The following is a 6000-nucleotide window of genomic DNA, read 5'->3' as shown; positions in this document are numbered from 1 at the left end:
ATGTGGCTGGCGCCTTAGCCGCTTGAGCCACAGGCGCCGAGCCGGGGCCTGGTAACTTCTAAAGTGTGACTCATCTGTTCCCTCTGTGGGCTTCACCACTGGCGGTGGGCATGGATTCTTGTTTTACAGGGCAAGACACTAAGACTCAGGGTCTAGAGACTTGCCCCATAACCAGCCACCTCTAGAAACTTAAACCTGAATGATGAGACTCCTTCCACTGGAGTCGTGTTTCCCAAACTTTGGCCATTCACAGACTTTCTTACTGATTTTTGACATCTTATACTTTCATTGATTAGTATTTTCCTTCAAATAAGTTCTTTACTTACGATAGATTTATTTTAGAAAAGAAGCATTTATCATACATTATAGTGTTACATTTATTAATTGACTATATAAAAAATACCCTTTTCACCTAAAATTCCATCTCATACACCCAAGATGACGCTTTGGGAAAGACACTTCAGTCTTCCAGGCAGGGAGAAGAGTAAGAACAACAGCCTGTGTGTGTTAGAGGAATATTTGTTGTCTTCACTAAGGCAGAGGGAAGTGGAGGCGACAGTGACATTTCAGATAATGAAATGGAGACTCAAGGATCCAGAGCCAACCCTAGGAGCTCCAGGCCCTCCTCTGCAGGCTGCCTGCACACATAAACCAAAGATGCCCTCCGCAGCCCACGCTGCCCACACAGGAGGGACTCAGCCTTCTCCGGCCAGGACAGCAGGTTATGAGGTAGACAGATCTGGGTTTGAATTTCTGCTAAGGCCACTGGCAAGTTGCTTAACCTTTGTGAGCCTCGGTTTCCTCTTTTGTAAAGTGGGAGATTGTTATGCTGCTGCCTGGGCTTGCTATGAAGACAAGTAAAATGGATACAAACTAATAGCTTGGAAAGGAAGTACCCAGAAGAGCACCTGGCATCTAGGGGGTGCTCAGTAGTTCTGTGCTCACCCTCTCTTGTGCAGGCAGAGTACATTCCATCATTTTTCTTTCTTTTTTTTTTTTTTTTGAGACAGAGCCTCAAGCTATCCCCCTGGGTGGAGTGCCATGGCATCACAGCTCACAGCAACCTCCAACTCCTGGGCTCAAGCGCGTCTCCTGCCTCAGCCTCCCAAGTAGCTGGGACTACAGGCACCTGCCACAACGCCCGGCCATTTTTTTGGTTGCAGCCATCATTGTTGTTTGGCAGGCCCGGGCTGGGGATTCGAACCCACCACCTTAGGTGTATGTGGCTGGCGCCTTAGCCGCTTGAGCCACAGGCGCCGAGCCATCCCATCATTTTTCAATTAAACCAATGGAGGAAGGAAAGCAACTCAAGTGAGGCAGTGGGGAGGGGCAAGATGGCACCTTTCTCTTCAGCCCCATGTAGTGTCCAGGATCAGGGCTGGGCAAACACAGTTCACCTGGAGCCTGATCCCAGCAGTTTACCTTGAACCTGATCCCCGAGAGATCCAGAGTGAATGTCAGGGAAGAGGCTACACCTTGAAAGTCTCCTTGCCTGCTGCCCATACTTTCCTGCATACTTGAGTCACTCTGGGATATTTTAAAATGCTATATCCTTCAATGAACCAGAGTTTCCAGGAGAGAAGGAGCCCAAATGACTCTTTGAAAAGTTTCCCAGGTGGTGCCTGTGGCTCAAGGAGTAGGGTGGGGTGCTGGCCATATACTGGAGGTGGTGGGTTCAAATCTGACCCCGGCCAAAAACTGCAAAAAAAGAAAAGTTTCCTGAGCAAACCAGATATAGTTAGTCCATAGCTTCAGAAACTACTGATCTAATTTAGCCCCTGATTTTACAGAGGAGGAAACTGAGGTCAGAAATAGGAAATGGCTTTTCAGATAGTGGCAGAGCTGGGACTGCCACTTGGGCTGCCTTTGAGTGGATCCATACATTGAAAGTCTGGCCCCAACTAGAGAAGTTGAAAGTATACTGGTGTGCTTAGGGATGACCAGGGAGCAAGGTGGGGCCTATCTGGAACCACTGTATAAATGGTTTCTGTTCCCCCAGTCTCCCATTTTGGATTCACACAGATTCCCAAGGCCACTTCCCTAATTATTCACCCTGGGCTCCCAGGCCCCATTTCCCTCTGTTCCCCAAAGCAGAGAGGGGCTGGGCTACTTTTTGAGGGCACCCAACAAAGGGCTAAAGCCTGTTTCTCAGCAGCTTCTGCCACCTGGCAGGGCCCAGGGCCACCAAACCTCCAGCTCTTCCCTCCCTTCCTGAGCCTGTGACACGAAAGGCCCTCTCCCACTGCACACTGACCTCCCCCTAGACTGCCAGGCTGCCTGGGGATTTGATGTGACATTCCATAGGCATTCCACATTCTGCCACCTGCCAAAACGCCCTGCCCATCCATGGCATGGAAGGCGGCACACAGTGCTGTTTGCCAGATGATGCCTTCTCTTCAGCACGTTGCCCGGAGGGGTGACATTTAGGAGTGGCTGAGAAAGAGGCCCTAGGATCCCCACATCTTAGTCACCTCTAGGGCACACGTTTTTCTGTTTTCATCTCCAGTTTAGCAAAGCACCTTATGAAATCAAAGATCAACACCAAAGAGAGATTTATTAAGAAACTGAGCGAGTTAGGGAAGAACAGATGGTCCTAAGAATAACAGCACCAAAAGTAGCAGTTCCCAACCTGGACTGCACATTGGAACCCCTGGGCTCACTGAACTCCTGGTGCCTTGGCTTCACCACCGGAGATTGGGATATAAGTGGTCTGGGCTATGGCCGAGGCTTTGGGGTTTCTAGAAGCTGTACAGGTGGCCATGCAGCCCATGGAAGAGAGCCAGTTTATCAGAGTCTGGGTCTTTTGGAGCCAACAGAAAACACAGACTTGCATTCCAGGCCTCACATCCCCCTTGTTTTTACATATTCTTTCTCTTTTACTTCCAATTTATATCACTTTTGCTATATTATATCAATCTTTGCAAGCCACTTAAAATTCTTTCTGGAACGAGGCAAATAGAGACTATTTAAAACATTAAAAAACATTTTGTAAAGCTCATTCATAAACAAGTTAGTAACCCCCTTAGTTAAAAGGGAAACGGAGGCTCAGAGCTCAAGATATCATAGAAACAAGGCAGGTCTACAGAGTGAGACTCAGAGGTGTTGGTAGCAAAGCCATCTGTGGGTGACTGGTTCTCATGTGAAAGTCAAGTCCATTGGCCAAATTTATACTGAACGCTGACAAAGGTCAGACCATGGAGACCTGGTGGCCCAGAACATCGTGTTTGATGTAGCCAGGGCAGTGGGATACAATCATGAAAAATCATCCCCGTGGTGGTCAAGATACCAACAGCCACTGCTTACTGACTGCCAACTGCACGCCAATCAGAATGATGTGTAAGATCTCATTTTATCCTCAAAAGCGCCTCTGATGAAAAATATTATTAAATTGTTAAAGTTTGTATTCTGGGCCTAGCAGTCCCATTTTGCTGGGTTGTTTTGAATAAATGAGATGAATAAATGAGTAAATGACATTAAATACTCAGCTTATGGGGCATTTTAGGACTAAATGAGGTAAATGTGCAAAGTGCCTTAAATGGTGCCTGGTGCATAGTAGGTTCTCATCAATGTCATTATAATTATTATTTAGGAAGGTAAAGGGCAAAATCACAGCCACTGACAGGGGTGCAATAAGGGTGGCTATAGCTGTCATCGTCATCATCATCACCATCACTGCTATCCTTCTGATTAATTATCCCTCTGCTTTAGGGTGGTTCAGAGAGGTTAAGTCATACACCTGAGAAGGTCCAGTGCTGGTATGTAACCTAGGCTCACTAGACAGGAGACACCACACTGCTGGACCCCACACTACTAAGGACAGCCTGCTTTGGCCAAAAGCTCTCTCCCGATTCCCTGCTGCTGGGCTGGGTGTGGGCAAGACAGCTGAGCCAGGGAGAAGTGACATGGCAAGGTTGTAGCCTCAAGGAAACATGGGCAGAAAGCCATGGCCTGGGGTAAGGAGAGTGGGGTTCAGTTACTGGTCAGTCCCAGAAACAAGGCAGGGGCCCAGTTATCAGGACTGAGGTCCAAGGTCAGAGATGACTCTGCAGCCTGTTATACCCACTAAGCTGTCACACTAGGTCTGGTGAGCCCTAGGACTGGGGAGTAGACAGGGAAAGAAAGGGCAGGGAGACCTAGACATGTAGGGTTCTGTTGAGAAATGATCATCTTTGTTCCTCTTCATAAGGAGCAACTTGAGCAAAAGCACTTTGAGATCCCCAAGCTGCCTCTTTGGTGGGGCTGCCCCTTTGTCCTCCTCCCCACTGTCCCACAAAATAGGCTGGGGAGAGGCACGATCATGAGCAGGGACCTGCCAGTATGGCCATTCACATGGTCAAGATCAGGGACTGTCATGGGAAGGCCAGTTCTGGATGTCCAGACACTTACGCTCTGTCTTAGTTTACCATCACCTTCTATCCAACCTCACTCTCTTCCCTACTCCATGCCTGGGCCTCAGTTTCAGCTTCTATAAAATGGAAGGGCCGGGCACTCTAATCTCCTGAGCCTGTCCAGCATTACATACTCACTTCCTGACAGGTGAAGTCCCCCGGGAGTGGGCCACAATAAGAGGATTCACTGCATTATTGAGATGATGCTTCTGGGACCCTAGGCAGCACCCAGCCAAGTGCCCACATTTTTGCCACTTTCCCTTGGTTTGTAGGGAACTGCTGGAGACCAGCTGCGACCTGTCAGAGATACCAGCCCCATCTGGCCGGCGGCCCCAGGGCAGCCCCTCTCACTGTTCTTTCCCGTGCTTGGGCACGTTACGGCTGTTAACAGAGTATTTGTGTGTGATGGCCGCCATCCAGGGTGAGGCCCCAGCCCTGCCTTTGACCTGTACCTCTGCAGAGCAAGGTCAGGCCTCCCATGCTTGCACAAATAGAAATTAGGAGGCAATTAGCCTCCCTGGGTGTGTGAATTTCCTTTTGAGGTTTTAGAGGCAGATTTTGGCCAAACACAGAGTCACTAACAATAATAACACTTTCCACTGAGATCCCAGCAGGAGGTCGCTGGCATCAGATTTCCAGGAAGCCAGAGGGAAGCCCGAGTGCCAAGAGGGGAGAGGCGTGGGAACGGGCCTGGTGGCACCTGCTTCCCCATCTCAGCCACCTCCTTGAAACCCCATACTAGGCTATGAGGTCACTTGTCAGCAAGGATTGGACAGATTAGGGTCTGGAATCATGCTGGTGGCAAGAGCTTGTTCTTGCTGACGGCAGGGGTCTAGGGGAAGAGAGCAAAGACAAGGGGCCAAGAGTCCTGGGGTCAAGCCCTCAGAGCTGCTTACAACCTTTAATTAGTCACTTCAGCTCTCTGAGCCACAAGTATTAAAATGATGACCCCAGGACTGCTCTGGCTACCCCTGGGGGTGCAAGGAAGGTGAAATGGGGCAGGCAGATTAACATGTTGTGAAGATTGCGAAAACCCACAGCATATTAGCTGTCACCCTGACTCACACAAGAAGTACAGAAGTGGTTAAGAGTGTATTCTAGTGGTAAGATTGCCTGCGTTCAAATCCTGGCTCCATTACTCACTGGCTGTGCATCCTCGAGGAAGTTACAAACCCTCTCTGGGCTTCCCTTTCCTCACCTGTGAAATGTGGATAATATTAGTGCCCACCTCAGAGGGCTACTGGCAGGGGGGATTTAACAGATTAATGTAGGTAAATGCTGAAATCAATGCCCAAGTCTTCAGGAAAGAGAGGAACCAGGGGTTTCAGGGAGCTCCAGCCTTAGTGGTGGCTGACTAAGCAAGCTATCACGTCAAAGGCAAGGCAGAGAAGCTAAGGCGAAGCCTCCAGGAGAGGGAGCCTTGAGACTCCTAGGAGAGGAGAGCAAGTGACCTCATGGTCACAGCAGGCTGATGAATCCTGGGGCAGGAGTGGTTAGGGCAGACACATTTGTCCCCTCCTGGGTTTCTCAGGAACCCAGGGAAGCAAGACAGGGATGCAGGACAGCTGAATGCTGAAGTCAGAGGAGGACACAAATCCTGGTTTACCATATG

General features: G+C 49.4%; 1 protein-coding gene across 2 annotated transcripts in view; it reads left to right on the top strand.

Annotated features, from left to right (window-relative positions):
* The window catches only part of ASB2 (ankyrin repeat and SOCS box containing 2), a 39466-nt gene that overhangs the window by 28744 nt on the left and 4722 nt on the right, over nucleotides 1–6000 (top strand). The gene's annotated exons all lie outside the window — the stretch shown is intronic.

Source organism: Otolemur garnettii, unplaced genomic scaffold (assembly GCF_000181295.1).
Source record: "Otolemur garnettii isolate 467f Iridium unplaced genomic scaffold, OtoGar3 scaffold00020, whole genome shotgun sequence".
In the NCBI taxonomy this organism is placed as follows: domain Eukaryota; kingdom Metazoa; phylum Chordata; class Mammalia; order Primates; family Galagidae; genus Otolemur; species Otolemur garnettii.
Note: the sequence above shows the minus strand (reverse complement) of the source record. Positions and strands in the feature narration are given on the sequence as shown.